Source organism: Plectropomus leopardus, chromosome 19, assembly GCF_026936395.1.
Source record: "Plectropomus leopardus strain MGB_pleo_1.0 chromosome 19, ASM2693639v1, whole genome shotgun sequence".
Lineage (NCBI taxonomy): Eukaryota > Metazoa > Chordata > Actinopteri > Perciformes > Serranidae > Plectropomus > Plectropomus leopardus.
The window spans coordinates 23,109,920-23,133,417 of NC_142194.1; positions in this window are offsets into that span (position 1 = coordinate 23,109,920).

Here is a 23,498-nt window from a genome sequence, read left to right on the forward strand (position 1 = left end):
CATGCTCATCATAATGATGTAATAACCCTCCTCACAAGGTTGTGTCTTAACTCTTAACAATACTATCTCATAGTACCCCCCTGCTGCAGTTCCTTTAACATAAGCCATGCACCAGTGACACAGGAGACAACAAGTTTTCCCAGAAACCCTCACACAGGACCACCCAGACAGCTGCAGCGCTGGGCAAACAGCATCACTGCTCTCCTCAAGGAGCAACAAACCACTAAGCCAAATCATTTCTGTGTCCAGTGGTTACACTGTGTACTTGTGATAAAAACGGTCATTTTGTCACGGTCTATAAAACCAGTGCAATAGAAGCGAGTGGGGTTGTTATTGCTGAGCTAACTTTACTGTATTTAATTGGTGTTGTAGAAAATAAACGCAGAACAACTCATGTGACAACTGACTCTGGTCAGACAGTTGGCCGGGACGTGATGGCTGATTCAGCCTCTGGCATATCTTTTCTTGTTCACTCAGCAGTTTATAAAGTATGATTTTGCTAAAACACTGATGCTCAGGAGCCTTCAAGGCTGCCTCTTGGCCTACATTACATACAGCGGGGTTAGTGCACACACAAAGTTCAGTGTTGCCAAGGAGGAAAGTGGATCATTGAGGACAATTGAACAGTGATACTTAACCCTTGAATCCAGAGATAATTGATTTGATTTCTGTCAAAAACATGGGAAGAGGGCCATGACCAAGACATGATACAAATTTAGCAAGAATTTAGTAAAATGTTAAATATATATAGATATATATATGTGTGTGTGTGTGTGTGTGTGTAATGCACTTTACATTTGGAACAAATCTAAAAAGCAAAAGAAAAAAGCAATAAAAAGAAATAAAACCAATTTTGCTCAGGTTTCTAAAGGTTAAATAGCTTGTCAAAATTGTCTGAACACAGCACAAGAAAACTGACGTTGATTTCAGGTTTCAAAGGGTTAAAGATCCGATACAAAATGAGATAATAATGTATATTTTGAATAGAAGGCAGGTATAGGTGCTTAATAAATAGTATGAAAGTTTGAAAACACTCAATCCACAGAGAAAAGCCAATAGTCCGTATTCAGACTCTGTGTCTTTAAACAAGCCGTCAGGACTTCAGTGTAGTTGTGATGTCACAGTTCTACAATGTAAAGGCAGAAATAGCCGCTACAATGCCGTTACAGTCAGTGCCCAGTTGCAGTGACGGTGCAGAAATGCCTGAAGTTCAGATGTGTAAGACCCGGAAACACTAAATAATAAGAACAGACTGGGCTTTTTGAAGAGAGGGGGCTTAAAAAGACAGACGCTAAAACAGAGCGTTTCAGACAGAGAGTGAATACAGGTGTATTCAGGCAGAAAGACTGAGAAAAAAATGTGTTTTTTGAATATTAAAGCATATAAACATGTTCCAGTAGAAACCAAAACTACAAGTGTGAACCTGAAAATGAGCATAATATGGGACCTTTAAGGCCCAAACATACTGAAAGCGTTGAATGATGTGCTTCATTTGACACGTGTCAATTGCTGCTCTTAAAGGGCACTGCACTGAAATGCCAACCAGCAGTATTGTGGGATGTACATAAAAACAAACTAAATGAAAAAAAAAAAGCCTGGTGCAAAAAAATTACCACTGGCTCCAAAAACCAAGATGGCAATGGGTAAAATGCCAAAATCTTGGCTTCAAAATGGAAGTATACAAACTAACAGTTGATGTTACAGTGGCTACATCCATTATTTATGCAACTATGAAGAATACAAATCATTTCAGTCGGCCAAGGGCTCAACTGCAAAAATCAGATTTTTAGAAAATGATTTACTGTTTCCTGTAGTATTTAACAGCCACAAAGAGGAAAAAGACTTGACTGATTTCATAGTTTGCTTGTTTTTTTTTAAAGAAAAGATATCAACAAGAATTTCCCACTTCTTTTTCACCAGCCTATCAGACAGCAGTACCCAACTTCAGGGTTTGGGACTACCGAAGGGGTCACAAGATAAATCTGAGAAATTGCAAGATGATAAGATAAGAAAAGAATATTTCTTCCAAATTAAATGTTTGGTTTTTTTTCAGGAAACCCTTGATTATTTTCACTAATATATACTCCTTTTTACTCTGAAAAACAAGATAGAGTTACCTCCCCAGGCAATGAAAAAATCTGAGAACCAAAAAACACATTTTGGTTGAACTGCTCAGAAGTTACAGACTCAGGAACCTATGAAAGCTCAGGAAGTAGACAGTGCCTCTCATTACAATGGTTACAAACCATAAACTATGAAGAACAAACACATTCTATTCTTAATTTATAGTTTTTAAAGTGTTATGAGGTCTTCAAACTGTTTCTTGTTACCACCACTCGGGGCTGCCAAAGAGCAAAATCACTTAACTTAGCTTCAGTATCAAACACATACATCTAACCGTGTGTGTTTGCACCATGCAGTGCGTGTGCACAGAGAGGCCGGCGTGTTTTCCTCTGAGTTCGTTTGATTATGTCTTTGTCCGTCATCAGGGGGCTTTTAAGTGCAGGAGCAGAACCCCGATCCCATGGTGACATAATGTTAAGACTCCACAGGTAATGTATGAGGCTGCGCAGCTTTTAAATAAGCAAGACTTAGATGGGAACGGAACCAAAAAAAACACTATATATCTAAAAGCCGGGACTATAAATTTGTTAATGTGGTGGTGGAGAAAGAGAGAATGAGACTGCATACGAGGTACTAATTTGTCGATTATAGACAGAAAGAGAGATGGGCAGTAAGGCTTCCAAAGGCAAGACAAGGATTTGCAAAATACACATCCATGAGGCACACATCCTGCACACACCATAACTCATAAAAGCACATTATGCCTAATAACCAAAACTACTCTCTGATGATTAGTGTAAAACCAGCTTAATCATATAATAAACGCTCTTCTAACCTGTTTGTTATTTCTTCCCGTGACGCCATTAGCAATTAATTCCAATCAATAAGAAGTCTTGAACCTTTCCTCATTTGTTTTGTTGATTCTATTTCCTCTCTGTGAGGGAGTGCAAGGCTTATCCAAAGTACACAAACAGGCCAGGGCACACAGAGGCATGGAACCTGAACCTGCGTCCTGCTGGCGCTTCTAATATCCTGCAATGAAAGCTGGCGTACTCACATCAGTTGCAAACCTTAGACTGTGCTTGTGTGTATGGCTAATGGTTTCTGTGCATTTTCTGCTTCAAGCCTAAAGATAAGGGGGCTTACACCATCTATGGTGCACTTTTTGCTATTATCCATTCATGCGTCAAAAATAATGCCAAATTGTTATTTGGAAGATAGGGATTTGCCCAGAATTTCACAATCCATGCATCCCAATTTGTGACCTTTGCACTAGTTACATACTATACAGCCTCTATGCTGTTTGACACACAATTATACAAAAATATTTGTTTAAGCTGAAGCTGTGGGCACACTATTTCTGCTAATAAAAAGATATGGCTATAAACTAAGTTTCACATGTTACCCACCACTCCCTCTGAGTCTCCCGTGATTTCTCAATCCATGTGTGCTTTATGTGACACATTTTGCCCACCTAAACATCCAATGACAAAAACCACACAGGAAAGCATAAGTCCAGATAAACACACGTTGGGAGCGTATGTGTATGCAATGCAGCATTTACAGTTGCTGTATGTATTTATATTATTCTAAGGCACTGCATTTTATACGCTCATGTATAGCTTCTGCTCTGAAGGTGGGGGGCGAGTGGAAAGCTTAACAGAGGTGAATGAGCTACTTGTTTATTTTCCACTGTTGGTTGGAGAAACAGATAAGAAGTAAGTGCTCTCTGTGGAAAACGAGAACCTCAACGTCCAGTTTCACAAAAAACACAAATTCTACAGGAATACAATTGAAGGTGAAGGGGGAAGAGGGGGGAATGAGACCGTGCAAAAGAGAAAAACATCTCTCAATGAAGGGAAGACTTGATAGTAAATGAGGTTTATGAAACATAGAATAAATAAATGAATCATTTTTATATTTGACTGATTAAAAACTCAGATATCCAAGTTTTTCAAAGTGGATTGGGACAATTCAAACACCAAAATTTAAGATGACAAATTGGAGCTGAAACATCCAGGCTTCCGTGGATGAGCAATCACACAGATAAAACTGCACTCATCAGACCTTTATCCAATCAGCCTGCATTCAGTCAGTCAAATGATAGAGCTGAAATCAATCCATAAAATACAACAAAATATTGAATACAAAATACAAAGTATCCTTGGTAGCCTGACGGGTTGGCATGATATCAGACAAAATCAGTGCAATTTTGCAATTTATTACCGTTATTATACAACCTTTGCCTTGTCTTCAGGGGAAAATTGCTTTTTGGGCTAATTCTTTTGCCATTCACATTTAAGAAAAGCAAATGTGATAGATGTTTCTACAAGGGAACTAAAGACAAATGGAAATGTTCTGTTGGTACCTGGGAGACACAGCTCTCACATATTTAGCCAGGGGTAGTGAAAAATGGACATGAAACGGTCTTAATCCTATATTGGCTGGAGCAATCACCTCCATAAAAAAGGTGGGTGGGGGGAGAAGAACTTGGCTGTTAGATTTATAGACAGAAAACAGGCCCTGTGTGACAAGAACCTGAAGCTAAGAGCAAGCAAATTCACAATCCTTAATCACCAAATTGGGAGTTATAAATTCACTGGGTTTTTAATAGGCTGTCGACACAGCAGTTTACCAGCACTACATGCATATAATGCCATCTCATGTGGAGGCCCACATTTTGAGAATGGTCTCGATGTGTCTTAATTTATGCATGTGTGCTCACCATTACATCTGCGACTTTATATTTCTGTGCCTGTTTGTATCTTTTTTACTTGTGTCTATGTTAGTGGGTACATGCGTGTGTGGCCCTGCAGTCAATGGCCCGTTGCATTTTCCCCCGATAGCCATGAAGGAGGGAAATGACCTCTAATATGCCCAGCCTTCTCCCCCAGTCCATATTAATGTTAATCTATCAGACTTAGAGTCTCCCTCGCCACACAACGCCGCCAATGTTCCCAGTGCCTTGGGGTGCAATCAGTGGTGTCGAACCAAGCACTGCTCACTGTAAGGGTGGGAATAAAATAACACACGCACTGAACAATCTCTTGCAAAGTTTTTTCGGCTAAACAAGCTGACTCGAAACACCAAAGCTGCTACAGAGGATAGTGGTGTGCTCAGAGAGGGATGAGGAAGAGTAATGGGAGTTTAGAGGCTGACCTGTGACCAGCTTGGGAAAGTAAAAAGCTTAGTGGGGAAATGTTGTGACAGCAAGAAAACTGAAGTGTGCAAAAAAACGTGTGCTGTTCTCAAGTTTACTCGAAGCACCTCACTCTCAACTGACTGTTTGCTAAGGCCTGTTTCCTTTTAGCTATTGTTGCTATACCTGTCAGGCTTTTTGAATTGAATTTAAAGTTGTTACCTACATTACTTGTAATAATGTAACGTAATTGTCCCTTCATCATGAAAAACTCAAGCACTACTTGAGCAGGGCTGAGAGGGTCATGAAGCTTGGTGACGTGTGCAATGCTATGTTCTGCAAAGCCACACCCATCCGTGTGAAACACCATTTCTTTTAGATAGTCTCCATAGCAGATACAGAGATTTTCTCTTCAAAATCTGAAACAGAAGTGGTCTACCAGTGCCTACATTGGTATTTTTGCTTATTGTAATTTTTGGAGTGTCTTCAAATGCTTCACAACCATATAATATGTGCAATCTAACCGAAATGGCTACGTATGTCAATTAAACACAATATTTGAGAAAAGCACTGGCGTATCATTTTTAAACAATGTAATCCGATTTGGCAGAAAAAAAAACAACATATATATATAATGTTAAATATTTTTTAAAAAACATTTCTTGATACTCCATGAGTTATTTGAACAATGCACATTATTTAGTTTTTGAGATATGTTCATTTTTAGTGGAGAGTAAATACATTGTTGTGGATTTATCATTCATCCCTTTAGTGCCACTGCATGTTTTCATGTGGTTTGCACCACACAAAACACAGCATAGGTATTGACATAATTCTGAATTCTGATAATGAGACAGATTCCTTAGCTTTCTGCTGCAAAAAGAATGAATGCTGTTGCTATAGTGGGTCTTATTTTAGGTCTATTCAAACTGGATCAAGCAAACAATGATGTCCTATGGCTGACTGCAGAATGTCCGTTTTTTAAAGGGTTGATCAATGCCTTTTACTTTAGTGCTTGCGTTTTTTTTCGGTTATGTGAAGGCTAAAAAAAGAAACCACCAAATATTTTTAATGCAAAGTATAGCTTTGCCTATTGCTACAACATCCAAAGCCTGAAATATTTCGTAGTTATATATATTCAGTTTAGTGAATAGTCAATTTGCCTTGAAGCTGCAGTCGAGCATTGAGGTTACACTGGTCAGCTTCCATGGAAAAATGTGTTTACTTATGAGAATATTTACCCCAGAAAAGAGATATTTAATTAAAAGCACGAAGGGATCTCCAAAAACGTACGGCCAAAGCAAATATGTAAATATGGATTTCTCATTAACAAAGAGCTAACAAGTACAACCCGTTCCATTTTTCAGGAGCAGAGTCCGGCCCGAGGTTTGTGGTCTCCAGTGACCATTTAATTTGATTTGAGTAATCAGTTTAGAAATGTGCATAATCTAACTTCTCCATCTCTGACTGGCCTGATTCACTATGGATACCTGTCCCACCATTCATGGCTAAAGCTAAGGTGAAACTGAGTTGTAAGACACAGTGACTGAAACTTAAAAGTTGATGCTTTGTGGTGAGATTTAAAGTAATGTTTGCAAGTGTGACCCAGGCCAAATGCAGACCAAATACATAGTGCCCACGAAAGAAAAAAATCTAAGACTATTAACGGGTTAAGGATGAAAAGAGTGAAGAAATATTTCCCATTCAAACAAAAAAAAAATTATGTACCTATGCACATATCGCCTTTACTTGTCTAAATTTTAGGCCCAATTAACGTTACAAGCGGAAGCAGCACGTGACAGCAACCTCGCCATACTGCAGCGTGTTTCACGCTCGTGGTGTGCACATTAACAGAGTTGTGGATGTGGCACGTCTGCAGGGCTGCCTGCTGCTATGAGTGCTGTATTTCCTCACTTTTAAGCACAAATTCCACTCATTTATCAAGTTGTGCAAGCTCCTGCATCAAAAACACTGTCCTGCAAATATTTCAAAATAAGATGCCTTTTGTTAACAAGTGATGGGATCCACAGAGATGTTGTCAGACGACTTTTATTTTGAAACGGAAGAAGGGAGTGAAACAGACATCTTTGTATTTCCTCAAAGAGACTTTTAAACTGGAGTTAAAGGTGGTATAGAGTCAATCTAATTATCAAAACACCATATTCGCTGTCTATTTCTGCTGACAACCGCACGCAGAAAAAAACGGCGAGCCATCGTTTCTCTAGATGTGCTGCAGCTGACACACAGCTGAGACGCGCCTGACAAGCACTGCTTCCTGCTGCATCGTCTAATCTGTTAACATGGACGCAGAAAAAAACCCAACAGGTTCGGTGCTGCTTACGCACTGCTGCCACGCATAATGTTAAACGGGCCTTAGACTTTCCCATGATTGTGAGGGGAATAAAGAGGGAGAGAAAGGAATTGAGAAAAATTGAAAAGGAGAAAGATGCAACCTCTTAAAATCTCTTAAAGAAACAAAGGGAAGAAAAACATCACTTGGGGGGTCATTAGGTGCCGTGCAGTCAGTCCACTGGTGGATTAACGCGGGATGGGGGCAGAAGGTGGTCACAGAGATGGAGAGAAAGGCTTCGGTCATTTGGGTAATCTCCGTGCAGATCTGCCCACTTACTGGGAAAGTCTATGCTAAGTGCAGGCCGGGAGTAGCAGTTTCGGGGGAGGTTTGTGGAAACAAACTGCTAATGTGTTTTTTATTTGTAGCAGGGAGATCTTATCAAGATGCATGGCATAAACTGTTTGGACTGTTTAGAAATCTCTCTACATTTCGCCCTCTACTACCTGCAGTCAAGTCGTTCCCTCTCTGTCTCTGTTATGGCACACGTAGCCTTCATATAGACTTTTCCATGACCACACATTTGTTTTCATGTTCCTGTGTACAACTAAAGTCTTCTCTATTACTTCTGTTTTTAGCCCCAACTAGCCCTGAGAGTACTCATGTTGTCAGACAACTCAAGATGGTTGTATATTGGCAAAATTGACCCTGTGAGGGACAAAAAAAAAGGTTATTTTTTTCTACATTTCCCTGTCTAGAATTGAATTCTTGGAATGAACTCAATAGTTGGGCTGTTCGGAAGTTTAGGACCTCCTAAAAATAATTCATGGCAGGGACACAATTTCAAACTTTTCTATGGCTTTTCAAGGACCTATTATACAATTACCATTGCCATTCACAATGTATTACACGATTATTTCTACATCTTACAAAACTGCAACAAAATTTAAAAGTAGTAGTGGTGCATAGTACATGTAAACTTTGGGATTCATGGCCCTATGTGTTAAATCAAACTGTTATCTTTCTTATTATCTTTGTCAAACACATTAGACTCAAACTCTACTCAAACCAAAGATGTAATGTAACAAAGTAATAATACTTCATCATCAGAGTCCTTATGTATTATAAGTATACTTCATATTCAAGTATCCTTGAATTTAAGTATAAGTACATTTAATATCATTACATTACTCAACTTACTTAAGTATAGTAAATATCAGATACTGTAAGACTTTTACACAAGTAATATTCTAATAGGTGACTTTAACTCCTACCAAAATCATGTATGGCTTTCATATGACTTCATCCACCACTAATTCAATAATTCCAGGTAGCAAACATGGAGGGTGACATGAACTTTGGGAGAAAATGACAAAATGTATGTATGGGTAAACAAACAGTGTCACACATCGGCGAATATTAGAGCTACGGTAGGGCAACAATACAGAAAATAAATTTGCCAATGTGTTACATTACATCTAAGGTTATCCATGGAAGACCACGTAACAGTTAATGTCATCAGACAGAACAAAAATCCAAAACTTTTCAAAAACTGGACAATGAGATTATGAAATTCTGTGACTTTTCCATGACTGTGGGAACCCTGTCAAAGACCCTTGGCCAGCTCTTGGTCCCCAAGTATAATTCCTCTGAATCACAGATGTGCGAATCTGTGTCTGTTGTTTCCGATTAAGTACTTTGTAACAATCCCATGCATTCACACAGCTGATGTATTTGACTGGACTCAGCGCTGACACATCCTGACTCATTCTGGAGGCTGTTTAAGACAGCACACACCTCTTCCTGCAGTCTATCATAACAATGTTTCTTCATCTTTTGTCTCTTTTCTTATTTCATTCCTCATTAAGTCAATATTTGGATTTTGTGTTTTTTTGGACCAAAATAAACACGTTTTTTTCTCTTGTGATTCCGTCGCGCACATGTCAGACTGTCGGACCAGGTGGTTCAATACATCAGCTCCCATCTGCCGTCACTCCGCACCTCACTGCGACTAATGTTGCTGTCTGGTTGTCGTGGAAACCAGGATGGCAGGTCCCCGCTCGCTGTAGCAGCAGGGGCCCCTGAGCAGCATGTGCCTGCGACGGCCAGGAGCCGGTGGTTTGTTATGGCGTGTCGCCACCCTCGGCGAACCACACGGCCTCCTGTTTGTTTGAACAAGGCCCCCTGATGCCCGGCTGTTCCCTCGCTGTGGCGGAGAAAAATGAAATGTAAAAAGCTGTCATAGCTCAGCTGTCACTGAGAGGAAAGGCAAAAAGGCAGGAGGGAGAGTAGGAGAAAGAACAAGAGGGGAGGGTAGAAAAGGGGATCAAAGTGGAGAGAAAGAATGAATAAGGACCTAAACTAGAAAGAATAAAGAAATAGAGATTCAAATCAATGGATGGAGAAGAATAGAGGGAGGGAGTAAGATTGTGGCTGTAGAGCAGTGGAGAAGAAGGATTGCGAATGTATGTCAGGAGGACAAGTGAGGTCTGTCACTCCTGCAGCAGGGTGGGCCACTCCTGTTTCCATGACTAATTGAAATCTTCCACTGGACTGTCGAGGCTTTGCCTCTTTCCGACGCCACCCATCGCTCTCTTTTTCTGCGTCTCTGTTCTCAGTCACATCTCCTCCAGCATCATAGCACTGCGCCCTTATGTACTGCACGATGAGACAGAAATGTGGATTTATGGTTAGAGGCCAATCAGATAATTTAAGCCAGGCCTTAATATGTGTCACATGGCTGCAGTTTGACATGGAACCACAGACTAACTTTTCCACTAGTAGCACTGGTTCTACCACCTTTCTCAGTTGGTCCCACTAACACATGATTTGGTTGCACCCTTTCCATTTTTTTTGTTATTCCTTTACATTGAAATACATTACACAGACTGTAAAACTCTGGGCCGATACAGATGTCTTTGTTGTTGTTGTTCTTTTTTTTGTTTGTTTTTTGTTGTGTTAATTCTCCCTTTTGTGCCATGGAAATAAATCTCCATTCATTCTTCATTGTAAAAAAAGCCAGCACAGTTGTTTTTAAAGTCATTCACTCCTTAATTGCACTACTACCTTTGAATGAGCACAATTCATTCATATGCATTTATGAAACAACTTTGCCAAAACTGCCCCAAATTCACCTTTTACATGAAAAAGTCACACAATTTTTTAAAATGCTTTCTGCCTTAAAAGCCTTTTTACTATAAATGAAATGTACATGAAATGTATTCCTTCTCTAATATCTAATTTATACTGCTTTGAAAACAATTCTCTTCGGTGGTGTTGCAAAACAGGTGGAGGAGTGAAGCGATGCCCGAACCAGATAACCATACTTCATAAAAATGCAGCGCAGTGACGATATAGACAGTTCATACACCAGTCACATACGTAACCCAGCCGTACCGATGTGTATTTACTTGAGTCAGCAGACACTCGGTCAGACCTCAGTCTGCATCATGCACTCATATGAATGCATTTTAACTTGCACACTCACAAAAAAACGGTTGCATATGCGACCATTTCGGTTGTAGTCCGAAGGCCTGAATCATTACTGCAGAAAAAAATATGCAGGGAGAAGCTGTCAAAGACCTACAGCGGTCGGATGATTGATTGACAGATGCAATGTAGCAAATCTTCCCTTTGCTGAGGTGCATGCATTTCTATTAAGGTTATACCAATGCCCCAGAACCAGCGCTGGTTGTGCTGATGAATGAGTTTTTTCCAAAACCAGGACCAAGGTCTCCAAACACCATCAGTCATATTGTCAGGATATACATCACCCATCAATCATCCACAACTTGATTGAGCAATATGATGATACACACCGTGAGACAATATAGAGATTTGCCAAATGGTAGAGGCTTCGCTCTCCTCTACTAAAAGAGCTAATCCATAAATGTTTTCCGTTACATTACGTAGTAGTGATGGAAAAAATCCATACAGTGTAGTATCACTGTTTTGCTTGGCAAAATTGTATCAGTACACAGATGCCATGTATTGATTTTTTCATTATATAAGTTGAAAATACAAATTAAAATTTTTATATAAAGTTTTTTTTTTATGAGGGTATTATTTGCAGATGAAAAAGCAAATTTATTGCAATATTTGTTAGGGCAATACTTGGGCAATAAACATTTGAAATTGCAATTACATTTTATCATTACCAAAGTGATAATATTGCATTGTCGGGCATCTGTTGATTCATGCCAATAATATTAAGACATTGCAGGCAATGATTGCAACCCAATATGTCAGTCTGATAAAGCACCATGAATTTTCAACAGGATTATCCCAGAAAAAAATCCCCAATCAACAGCAGACCAAATAAAATCCATGCTGATATCTATTTCCATCTACAATTGACCATAAACTTTAACAAGATGTTCTGTGTGAGCGAGGGGCCACACGTACCTGTGTGTTGCTGAGCTGGAGGTTGTGTGTGTGTGTGTGTGTGTGTCAACCCCATAGCATCCTGGTGCTATATGCCAGGAGGCGGTAGAGGAGGGGGTCCGGTAACGGGTCAGTAGTCTATACAGACACCGAGGGGTCTATGTAACACACACCCTGCAGTACACAAGTCCACTGGGGCACAGCTTGATCCCGACTCTGCCTGCTTGACTGACTAAGCCACATATTTATCGCTTACCCCGCTGTGACCGTGGCTGTTGCACCAAACATGTCAACCCGAAGGTGATTCATATCAACTGTATATATTTTCTCCAGAAATTAGTGATTAATCGCTCTTTAATCGGGGCTATTAAAAAGCCCTGTCAAAGCTAGAAAAGCAGCCCCGCTTACCGGAGACCGCTAGTGGACCGGGTCGAGTTTCTCCAAGCAAGAACCCCGCTCGCCATTTTTTCTCGAGTTCAGCAGAGTGCTCGAAGGTTGAAACCCAAACACAGATGATTTGAGAGAAGGCACAAAAGCATGAAACAAGATTAAATTTCATCGTGCTACGAGCAAAAGCTACTATTTTATTACGTTGCCTGATCAAATTTATAAATTGAATTAGGTGTTTTTTATCAATCTAGACAGCTATTGATTTCATCTCAGAGGGGATACGTGGGGATGCGGTAGGGGTTATGTGTGCGGGTGTGAGATGATGGAAAAATATGAAAGTTTATGGGGTGTTTTGCTGCAGTATAGTGCTTCCATATGGATTTTACAGTAGTTTTGTTGTACGGGCGTGATGGGAGAGATATATGAGAGAGAGATATACTTTACAGTCTCTGTCAGATTCAGGCAACCTCAACTTTTATCACAGCAGAACATCTCAAACTTTTTTCCAAGGTCATGCAGGAGGATATTGAAAATTCATATCATAACCCGTCATCAAAACGCGTTTTTTCTTTAACTCTTCCACAACACCGGATAATGAGGCGTGTGTTTGAATTGACAGGATGGAGATATGTTGCAGTGAGTGATGAATTGAGGATGGTTTCCATGTTCTGTTCTTCCCACCTCATACAACCAGCTGAGACCACACACAGTATTTATGTCATGCGTGTTAGTTAAGGCCATGACATCATAATACCAGCAGGTCACCAGTGATGTAGTAGTCACTGTAAATACCCTGTTTCATGTGTTTACCCTGCATCTGTGTTGAATTACTAATGCCGGCAGTTTTGCCAAAGTGGTTTTTGTGTCTGTTGTAATGTCTTTAGTTAAAATCTTTGTGCACACTAAATGTGTAGGAAGGTTGTTAACTGGCGCATAGTCTTGTTTAAAAAAACTCACATACACACAATACACACAGTTTTGGTGGAAAAGGAGTATAAGTCATGCATTCAGCCTTGGAAAGCAACATCACTCACATCTATGTTGTTACCAAAGCAACCCACGCAGATAGTTTGGTGACGTCTGGACACAAATATGATTCGATTGTATACAAAATGACAGTGAGGACATTCTGATCTGTTTTCCGGTGATCTGATTTTCCTGAAGTCTAAACTCATGCCATTGTCACTGTTTTAACCACACTAACACACACGGCAAACATAAGGTACTATACACCAGCATACACACACACTCCCCTCAGCCTTGTGTGGCACTGACGGCCTCTCTGCATTTCTTGGGGAGCCACCTCGCCACCCCCTCTGAACCCTGATTGGTCAGCAACTCGAGTGTGTGTGTGTCTGTGTGTGTGTGTGTGTGTGTGTGTGTGTGTGTGTGTGAGAGAGAGAGAGAGAGAATGCTTGTTTTAGCGTGTGGCGGTGCGTGAGTTGTCATGACGTGGTTTGCACAGCTCACTGCTCACATACTAAACTGTACCTGCCACGTTATAAATCTTTGGGGAGAAAGGCAGAGAAGGTAAATAAGAAAGGTAAAATATGGCGGATTGGAGATGGAGCGAGGCTGCATGTGCATTATTATGTGTTGCATTGGTTTTAGGCAGAGGTGTATCATTTTCTTGAATTATCATGCAACAAGCAGGTGGAAGGTTTTTAGGCGGAGTGGTTTTTGCTGGTACCTGACCAAAGCAGACATCAGACTATGAATTCCAGAAGGAGCGCCTGTTTGAGCTGCATGTTGAGTTTTTTTATGTTTTATTTTCCTAAGTTGCTCACTGGAAAGAATTCCCGCGTCTACCTGCCTCGCCTGCGGTGTAATGAGCTGAAATTATTCTCCGCGCCGACTGACGACGGCATCATTTAGTTCGTCAGCATCGGGGATCTGGCTCCATGCCTGGGAGACGCTCAACCTTTGCAAGCCTCGCACTCAAGACTGTGTTTTCACTCAAAATATTTTAAAAAAAGCAGAAATGGGGCTCTCCAATTAATTGCCATTTACATATTCCTGGCTGGAGTTTCCAGATGGGTTTTAGGGGTGGAGTTTGGGCGTTGGCGAGGAAATGAGACGCCATCTCAGTCGCCACGCTGGATTATTTGTTTAGGTCATTAATAACTACCAAGGTGCTGCAATTAATTTTTAAATCAGTGGAGCTGAGGGAGTTGTAAGGAAAGAGGGCAGAGGTGTTGTCACCATGGATGTGACACACACGTTTACGTTTCCGCTGTGGTGACATTTACTGGTAAACAGTCCCTGGATTAGTTGCAGTTTGTTTGCCTTTCGGTGACTAATGCCGTCACTTTGGACTCTGGCTCCTTGGATAACCAGCCTTACACTGTGTCACCTGCACACACAGCAAGAGAGAGTGGGGGAGAGGGGGAGACATGACACATACACGAAAGAGGGAGGCTGAGGAGGGATGACAAGGCCAGAGACAGAGTGAAAAGGATAAAGTGAGAGGAGCAGGCAGAGACAGAATAAGGTGATTCGGAAACTGATTTTGAGTTAAACCTGGATTAGTGGAGCAAATCTACAACCTTAAATACTTGCTTTAGTATTCCAAGTATGAGCAGCCCTTCCCTTGTGGTGCCATACAGTCCACAGGGTTCTCGCAGATCCTTAAAAAGACTTAAATGCACTGAATTCGTGAATCTAAAAATAAGACTTAAATTGGCATTAACTTGTAGGGTTTCCCAAACATTCATTTATTTGTGGCAGCCTACCCTGATTAAAACATCTGCCACCACAAATAGGAAAACTGGGTTATTCATTGCACCACACTCTTGGAGTGCAGAGCATACTCTGGGCACAGACTAAGCAGCAGAAAGCCAGGCGCAAGGAAAGTCAAACTTAATTGTGCTATAACTCGCTTCTGCAGCAGCTGATCCTCTCATCCATGAATTTGATCTGATCAGCTCTGAACAGATCGACAGATCAATTACCCACCCTGCGACTCAAACTCCACAAGGGAAAAAAAAGAACTCCTGACCAGCCACTCTGCATCCATGAACCCTGTAAAATGTCCAAATTTAGAAAGGGCACACTGAATGATAACAAAGGGACACACAAGAAAAGCATGACAAAATCTCAAAATATCTATCTATTTTAACAACTATTGCAATGGCATTAATGTCATGCAGATTAGGATAGTGGAACCAACAACACTCATACTTTGTTTCCAACTGGGATGCTCAGAGCTAGGTAGCGGTCAGTGTACCCTGGACAACATGAGGAGATGCAAATTTAACCCAAAACTAGCTATTGGCTAGCCAAGATATTGTGGCATGACTGAAACTGTTACAAGGCAATGTACACAAGGTGTTTTTTATGCAAAAAAATGTTTCAAAACCAGCATGATTAGAATCAAGGTAGTCGAATTCCACATGTGAAAGTGACAAACACAAAATCACCAAGACACCCGCCGCTAGTTCTGTTCTACGCTCCCAGGTGACAAAAAAAGTCATGTCACAATAAATGTTGGGCAAAACTGTCCCTGACCTTAACTAGTTAATGTCAGACAATGCTTATTTCCCTCACACTTTGGTAATTGGTCTTATATTTTGTTCAGAGTTGAATTTAAAAAGTGTTGAGCTGTAGAAACCCTGTGCTCTGTTAAAGATGGGAGGTGACAGCGGTTGTTTTTTTTGTTTTTTTTCTGCCAGTGGGCTGTTCTATCTGTAATTTATATATTCATGGCATCAGGGTTGGATCCCCAGGATATCAACAGCACATGTAAATAATCCAAATAACTAGAGTGAGGCCAAAAGCTGGCCTTCTCCGTGCACGTAAGCTAGAGAGAAAAAGAGCAATGCTGTCACAGAACATGCAGTCAATGAAAACCAGAGTGAGGAGGAGGAGGAGGAGGAGGAGCAGGAGGAGGAGGTGAGCAAAACATGAAGTCATGGCCCTCACAGTGAGATCCCAGTTCTCCGCTCCAGGTTTGATTCCTGTGGGAGAAGAAGACAGCGACTCTCCGGCTCCACAAATGACTACCTTACGGTGACTGTGATGTTCCACATGTGGCGGCAGACCTTGTCTACCGGCCACCGCCGCCACTGTCGGCCACGCTTATGAGGGAGACATACAGGGACACAGTCACAGCCAAGAGAAGCAACTGTGAAGGTGTTGACAAGCAAAATGATAGTTTCCATTAGGGCTTTACTATTGTGAGGTGAGATTGCATTTTATTGGCAGGGTTGGTGTTCAGGAATAAGGTCAGTCAGTATTTCCAAACTCTTTCATGTCTTTGAATATGATCCCTGACGCGACAGGAGTTTGTCTTTAGCAGCTCCACCTGAGAAGATGATGCAATGCTGTTGCATAACATTTTTTCTGCCGGTAGTGTGGCAGGACACTGAAAACTATCATCAATACATTCATCTGTGCACACCTTATAATGTCAATTTGTTAAGAAAGAATTGAGAATAAAGTCTGACAATTTGTTGCATGTAGCTGTATCAGTAATGGGCAAACAAGTGCAAGGTCATGATGGTGATGCTGTGCACCTGCTTTGTATATTTTTTTGGCCGCCACAAGTCCAGGTTGTAGACACACAACAATAAGACATTTATCCTCAAACAAAAGAAACGGCAAGACAATAAAATTAGCCTATTTTCAATATAGTATACTTGCACATACAGTCTCCTGTTGTTTTATATATTTAGAGCAGGTCATCTCTATGTATTTTTTTTTTATTGCTGATTGTCAGTTGTTTAACCACCCTCAGATAGTTACCCACACCTGCCACCATAGAGCTTGTCAACATATCGGTGCACATTATATATAAATATAGGTTTGGACTCGTCTTTTCAAAAATGTTTACCTGACTAAGATCTGAGCAGGATCTAAAAGTTGTCTTAAATAAACTTGCGTGGCATGGAGTAAGTGTGCAGGCGTTACCTTTTTCCTCATGTGTACTAACAAAATCAGAACAAAGTGTGGATATGAGCAAAAAATAAGACATAAGACACAAGTTTCTTGTGTGAGACCCAATATTCCCCTAACTTATTATAATTAGGATTGGCCGAAGCAAAGGTTCCACTGGCTTGCTTCAAAAGTGACAAAAAGTGTGTATAAAAACGGGAAAAAATGGCTGTGGTGTTGAAAATGATGCTCATATGCCACAAAAAGTTGTGTTAGTATAGACAGATTACAAGCAGCTGGTCCAGTTTGTTTGTTGTGGCTTAGATTAACCTTTTTTTACATGACAGTATGTCATATGTTGGGTGTTATGGTGAAGTCATATTTGGCACAGTTATGACACAGTCAGCCTTTAAAAGCTACTATCAGTCAGTCCCTGTTGGGATCAGCAGTGACGATCACAACTTTCCACTTCCACAAAAGCACTCAGAAATTAAGTGCCTACTCAAGCGCAGCTCCAACTGAATTGAGGTTCAAGTGTGTTTAGAGCAAAATGAATGTAGTCAGCGCACAGAAACACACTCACGTACTGAGTCATCTGCGTCTTGGCCGACCACCAGGGAAGCCGGCTGGGTTAAAGCTGCGAGACCCTAACAGCAGTCCTGTGAACCTTAAAAACACACGGCCCCACTCTGCCTTACCTCTACCTCTGAGAGCGTGAGACCAGGCCCCTCCATCGGCCCATTTAGGTGACTGATAGCTGGGCAGATTTTCTTAAAACAACCACCAATTATCAGATGCAATTAAGGCCTTCTGCACAATTACGACGCCGCTCTGAGTGTGTGACGGAGTGTGTTCCACTGTTCCCCCGGCCAAATGACTTGTAGAGTCGGGTGATGATGAAGGATGATTGTGAGCCCTGATGTTGACTATATTCATAATGAAGTAGGTAGGGTAGGCTCTAATTTAGGATTAAGGTTTGAAACAGTTCAGCAGCTTAATATTAAATATAAAAAAATGTGTTTTTTGGCTGGAATAAGAGTTCATGCAAACCAGAGAAACAGATGTTACATTGAGGTTCAGAGGAAATTTACTTTACCTTCGCCTTACATTCATTATGCAATGGACTTGGGTGATGGTCTGGTCTGTTCTTAACAAATTTAGCATCTCACCATTCATCTATGTAGCGGATGGCTGCTTTAATGTTGCCTAAATGTCTGCTGCCGTGTTTTTTTCTGTCACATAAAGTATTTTTAATGGGTTTACATAGTTTGCTGGCAAGCGCTTGTTAGGCTGCATTAATTTAAATTAAAAGTGTCCTGTGGAGTTTTCATGTAAACAAACTTCAAGTTCTGTTTCTCACCAAAATGCATTGTGTGTATCATATGGTTTACATTTTCTTCCTCATAAACAATAGACAAAGACAAATTCAAGAATATTTTATTATATTAAAATTGTTGTTTACATCCGTGTTTACCTGCAAGCAAGTCCTCTTCTTTATTGCCATATGTGTTACCACACACACTGTCCATACAAACACAAAACACAGACTCACTCAAAAGAATACTACAGAAGAATACTACTTTAAAGTCCCCTTCCACTCAAAAATGTGTTTTTCTTGGGATGCCTGGTAGCTCAACAGGTAGAGTGAGCAACCCATGTACAAAGGCTATGTTCTCGCTGCAGCAGCCGCAGGTCCAATTCCAACCTCGGCCCTTTGCTACATGTCATCCCTTCTCTCTCCCCACTTTCACACCATACCTGTCCTGTCAATTAAAGGTAAAAAGCCTCTTCCCCCCTAAAAGACCTTGTTTTATTTCTGTTTATGACCCTAAAATGTCTGACCTTGACTACACTGACTTGTCTTGACTCTGGGCAAATTACATTAGGTAGGTCATGAATATGATGCCAATCGCGCTCTATGGGGTCATGTATGCTCAATGTTAGATAAATCTATGCTCATTTTGTCCATATTTTTACGAACAAAATGGAGCAGAAAAAACAGAAATCATGGAATTTGTAAAAATATTCACAATATAATATATCACGACCTCCTCCACCATTGCCTCATTTGTTGTTGGCTCAGACTTTTGACTCTTCTCATGGACTGAACAAAGATGGATGACATCACGGCTCCCAGAAAGTGAAGCCAAAGCATCTTTTTTGCCCCCCTGGTGGCTGGCTGCAGTATAGATTATAAACCCCACCCCCTTTAAACTAGTGAGTAGGACATGGGAAAAACTATTGGATGGCTGTATTGGATATTGGAAACTTGATACCGTGGAGATCTATAGTGCAGACTCTGGCTCCAAATGATGTCACCAGCGCAAGATGGCAGCAGCCATATCCTGGATATTTTGGCTTCATTTTTTTGTATAGTGGGGGTAGGTGGAGAGGCGCTATCCATCGTTACATACAATCTACGGTATGAATCCCTCAGATCTTTCCTTGAATGCTAATGCTATTATCTTAATGTGCACTGCCCTTTCACCAGTCAATGTGTCTAGAGGAGGACCTAAACAAAAATTAGCATCGATTAGTTTATCCTGGTGAAGTCATAAAGAACTGCTGTTCATGACAGTAAATCACATCACTCTTAGTGGAAGTCAAAAAGTTGTTTACTGCCTAGCATCAACCGATCACACAGCTACACAGAACATAAATGTCTTTACATTCAGCTACCTAATGAACGGGGAATAAGTGAGCATTAAGTAAGAGAAAAGGTAAGCACTCACAGTTTTTCCTCATTATGGGTCGGTGCTGTAGTTTCAAAAATCATTATAAAGTCTGAGACATCTGTTTGTGAATAAACACTGTCTCGCTGCAATAACCTTTGTTGGGAATCTTGACTAAGACAACAGCATGCCATACAGACTGCTTTTTACTCTAATGCTTTGCCAGCTTTTCCCCAGGAGAAGCTGAATTTTCTCTGCTTGTTGATTTATGGAGATGCAAGGTTACAGCAGATTGTTTTTCTGTCCTTTCCTTTATACAGTGTTATTTTGCCTTTTTTTTGCCAAAGTGCTCTCTTGTCCAACAATCAATTTCAGGGGTCCTCTCTCCCTTTATCGCTTTTCCACTTTATGCCCTACTGCTATTAGCCTATACTCTCTGGTCTGGTGTGGCCTGGGTTCAGGGATTGGCAGCTTTTCGCAATATGCTGCTATTGGAAGCTCAGGTGAACCCTTTAAAATCAATCATCCTACAAATGGCCATGGGAGATCATTGTTTGCATGCTCCTGTTGATTCTGTTTAAATTGTTCTTAAAAAAAATCTGTAATAGCTTGGGCATTCATGTTTTTAGAGAACTTTACGTTATCTTGCCATTTGTGTTGTTTAAACATATTTTCCTTAAAAAGGCAATGGGACATCATTATTTAGTATATATATTGATCTAAAATAAAAACCACAAAAACGTCTCCAGTGTCATCACATTGTATGCTTGTTATGATGTCATTGGGCTACTTCATTTTTGGTGCAAAACAACGTAAAAAGTCACAGTGGCACCCGAGAAATAAGTGATGAAACTATCACAATGCCTTTGCACTCTGCTTATTAAAATACTTCAAAAACGACATAATGTACATATCTAAAATAACTAATGGAGTGTTTATCTTTCTCTACACAATCATGTGTGATTGCGCAGATCAGAGCCACATCACCCCGATACAGTGCCCCCCTTCATACTGCTTAATTTATTAATATTATACCTAATCTACCATTAGTGTCTTGTCTTTACTAAGTGACTATTTTTAAATATTTATATTTATTCATTTATTTATTTATATTGTGCACCACAAACAGTTTACAATTTCATTCTATTCGTTAATCAAATAATGACAATAAAGTTCTTCCTCGCCTTCTTCTGTTAAGAATTTTTTTTTGGGCCCAAGCACAAACTGTTGCGAGGACCTTATTGACATTAAAGGAATTATTAATATGATTTTCATTTGTAGCCTTTAAACGTATTTTGTGCTTGGGATGCTCAAAAACTCATGAAGTGTTACACTCTTGTGAGAAGTGCTGACATTTGATAACCGATATTTTATTAATTGTAAGTTTGAAATTATGTCACAGAAAAGAGCTAATTTTCTCTGTTTTTAGTTATTACTTTTCTGTCTTTCTTTCTTTGCAAGTTTTGGGCTATTTCTTCTTAAGTTGCTCATCGTCTTCTTTCCATGTTTTTGAAGGAAATCTAGCCATTACTATTACAGGACTACAGGTAAATACAGAGATGAAGCAAACAGATGCGTCAAACTCTCTTGGTTTGAACATTGATTAAAGATGTTTATTTTTGTCCTCCTCGCAGAGGATGGAAAGACAAACATCGGAGAGGTGATCTTTGGTGAGTAAGTCGTGATGTGGAGTGATCACTCTGAATAACTCACTCTAATGATTCACTTTCACTGAGCTATTTCTGTTTTGCGAGCAGCTGAGAAACTGATGTAATGCACTGAAATGTATGAGGAAGAAACTGAATCTATCTGTCTTTAAACGTACATAATAACATTGAATTCAAACTCTGCTCGAGACTTAATTCATATGGTGGAAACAGTGTTGGACAAACTCCAACTTGTTGAATGAAACAGTTTAACTGAGCTCCACAAGAGGGGGCAAAACCCCCATGGGGAGCCTCATTACCGGGCCAGCAGCTCCAATGACACACTCTTATCAAATCAACTTCTATTGTTTGAATGGCAACAATGATCCAGTTCATCCACACATGATCACATGCCAATGATGCTGCTTTATTTTGCAGCTGGATGTTTTCATCATTTCTGCCTTTTATCCCCCACCCTCTTCACACACACACTCACTCACACACACCCCAGCTACACCCCCTCTCCTCGCCTGCACTGGCTGGTGTGTGTTTCATCTAATTCTCTTTAATGAGGCTCATTTCACTGTCAGGAGTCTAATGATGCTAATTAATTAATCCGCCCACCCGTGGTAAAGAAAAGTCTGTCATCCAGATCCTGCCTTAAAGATAATATATACAGTATGTGTTATGGCTGAGAAAATAAATGATATTGTTTAAAAGGAGTGTTTTTATATACGTTCAGTCTTTATTTTGCATGTGGCTGCAGGCTTTGTGTTGTACATTTACATTAAAGCTTTGCACTGGATCTGAGCTACTTACAGAGAGTGAAACCGTAGAGGAAAGTTAAACAAATGTTTGTAGGGCTTGAGGTTAACCAAGTGGTCAACTGTACATTATGCTCATGTCTCCAGTAAATCATAGGATAGCTCAAGGTTGGTGACTGATTTGTTTTGGTCTTAACTAAATACACTAAAACAGAAGTCTATTGCCAATAGAATTAGATGTTGTAGTCAAACGAGTGGAAAAAAAAGATATTCGATGAAGCCACAAAGAAATGACAGAATTTTGTATGCAATGCAGTAGATTTTCCTACTAATGAAAGGAGCAACACACTTTTCAAGGAGTCGAAGTCATGTGAGGCAAAAGCTAACATGTATTCTAATATTGTGCATTTATGTGCCAAACTGTCATCCCAGCTGGCCACCAACTTCATAAGACATTGGTATTTGGTTGAATTTGAGAGGACAAGTGACCAAAAAATTAAAGTCAGGAGAATGTTTAATGCAAACATCAATTTAACGTAAAATGCTGACTGAGGCCAGATGACGTTGATACTTTGTTGGTTTTAAACTGTGCAGTCAAATCAGGTTTTCGGGTTGTTGCCGCCAGTCACAAATACAACCTCTGTTGGCAGATATAGATTTTCTATTTTTGAGCTGGTCTGTTCATTTAGAACACTGTTGTAATATACTGTATATAGCTTTCGACTTTTTTATTGCACCACACTCTTGGAGCACAGTAGCCCAGAGTGTACTCTGGGCACAGATGGAGCAGCAGAACATCAGACATTGACTCTCAGCAACTGGTGCTCTCATCCACCAATCCAAACTGAACAGCTATGAACGGATCAACATCACCTATGCATACTTTGAGTCACAAACTGCTGCTGAGGAAAAAAAGAACTCAAGTCAAGCTCTGCCTGCTCTGCATTCACAGACCCACAAAAAACAAAATGAGGAGAGGGGACACGTCTTAACCCCCAACCCCACTTTCTCCACCTATCCTCATCAGCTACCATCACACCAATATTTTGTCATTCAAAGTTGTTACATATTGGCCCTCTGCAGTGGACCTCTGTGTCTACATATTGCGTTTTACGTTTTAGGATGCCACTACCTCAATGCCAACAAATCCACATGGTGGTATCATACTGCATGTGGTTTGGACAACAACAGCACATGGACAACAACAGCACATGGCGACCATGGCTGGAACATCGACAAACGTACATGCTGCCACAGTTTGTTAGGATAAACGGAAGA